The sequence below is a fragment of the Mandrillus leucophaeus genome, unplaced genomic scaffold (genome assembly GCF_000951045.1).
Source record: "Mandrillus leucophaeus isolate KB7577 unplaced genomic scaffold, Mleu.le_1.0 Scaffold19, whole genome shotgun sequence".
NCBI classification, from domain to species: Eukaryota; Metazoa; Chordata; class Mammalia; order Primates; family Cercopithecidae; genus Mandrillus; species Mandrillus leucophaeus.
Genome location: NW_012101920.1, coordinates 1148447 through 1150429, shown reverse-complemented (window position 1 = coordinate 1150429; position 1983 = coordinate 1148447).

Sequence of the window (1983 nt, the reverse complement as noted above, 5' to 3'; positions counted from 1 at the left end):
CACGTACACACCTCAAGCAGTATAAGGGGGTATCAGATGTCTCCCATATCCCTCACACACCCCTCTTCAACTTCCCCAGAGGAGATTCAAGTGATTCTCCTGCCTCAGCTTCCCCAGGAGCTGAGATTACAGGCGTCCACCCCCACGCCCAGCTAATTTTTTGTATTTTTAGTAGAGACAAGGTTTAATCATGTTGACCAGGCTGGTCTAGAACTCCTGACCTCATGTGATCCGCCCACCTCAGCCTCCCAAAGTGCTGGAATTACAGGCATGAGCCACCACACCCGGCCACGTGTATATATTTTCAAATGTCTTTACAGATACGTGTAACTACACATATATCTCAAAGAAGACTTGAAGCATTGTTTTTTTAAAAAAGTTTAAGTCTCGGAAATGGAACCTGACATGACTTCACCCGGCATTACACAAATATCCCTAAGTCGATTCACAACCTGAAAATCAAAGGGAAGTTTGAGGAAAACAGGTCAGCGTTTAAGAAATGGAAACAATTAAGCAAAAAATGCTGTTCTCGCAGGCCCTGCCCCGGGGTTCGCCAACGTTCACCTCATAGAAGGCTCATTACAGAAGCTGCTAACCCCCCAGGACCGGGACCCCGTAAAACTCATACGCTGCGCTGTTAAAAATACCGATTCTCAGGCCCCGCCCCAAAAACTCGGAGCAGAGCCTGGCTGGGTCTTTTTGAAACAAGGGCCTCCACGTGATTCTCAGGTTCGGGCAAGCTTGGGGCACAACCCTGTCTTAAGTAACTCCCCAATTTGAAGAAAGTAAACACCTGGCGTACGTAGGTGGCTTTCTTACTCCCCGTTGGATATCATTTACGCGGCGCAAGGAGGGGTCTCCCTCGGGTCTCATCGAGGTCCCAGCCAGTCTGAGCACGAACGCTAATTAGCTCAACCCCCCGAGGACCACGCCTTCGTCACCTGCCGGGTGGGGCCAGCGTCGGGTTGGCCCCAAAAGCCCTCCTGTGTGGTCCAAGACCCAGTGCGCCCGAGTCACGGGGCGGGAGCGGGCGCGTGCTGTATAAAAACACACATTCCTGGCCTCGGCCACCTGAATCCAGAACTTTCGGAATCTGCATTTTTAACCCCGTCCTCCAGGAACATGTTCTCCCTGCAGTTGGAGGGACACACTAGAGTGTCTCCAACTCTTTTAAAATTTAAATTTGGGTATGCAGCCAGGGTTGAGAGCCAGGAGTGGAGGTCGTGCTTCTCAGCTTGGATGCACATCAGAATAACCTGTGTGTGTGATGGGGGTGGTGAGGGAGGGAGACGGCTTTTAAAAAATATATATCCCAATGCCCAGGTCCCAGCCCAGACCAATTAAGTCCGAATCTAAAAGCGCAGCCTGTGCAGCGCTGCAGCCACAGCCTCACCTGGGAGCTCGTTAGAAATACAGGAGCTCAGGCCCCACCCCAGACTCACTGAGTCAGAATCTGCATTTTAACGAGATCCCCAGTGACTCGTGCGCACATTAAAGTTGGAGGAGAGCTGCGCTTCTGAAATTTTAATGGGCCAGCGAATCACCTGGGGATCTCGTTAAAATGCAGACACGGTTTCTCAAACTTTAATGTGCATGCGAATCACCTGGGGATCTTGTTAAAATGCAGATTCTGATTCAGCGGGTCTGGGGTAGAGCCCGAGAGTCTGCATTTCTAACGAGCTCCCAGGTGGCGCGGGCTGCCAGGGCGCGAACCACAAGTTCACCGGACTCCTGGGGTCTTGGCTCCAGGCCAATCAGCCGTCAGGACTCTTGATAAATCGCCCTGCTCGGCTGATGAGCAGAATTGCCGGGACATGCGCGTTCCAGCCGAAGGGGGGTAATTTCCGAACTCCGGGAATTCGTTGTGTGAAGTAGGCCACTCCTAGGGACGCGCGGGGAGCCCCGTCCTCGCGCCATGTCGCGGCGCAAGCAGGCCAAGCCCCAGCACCTCAACTCCGAGGAGCCTTGCCCTGCGCGCCGGGA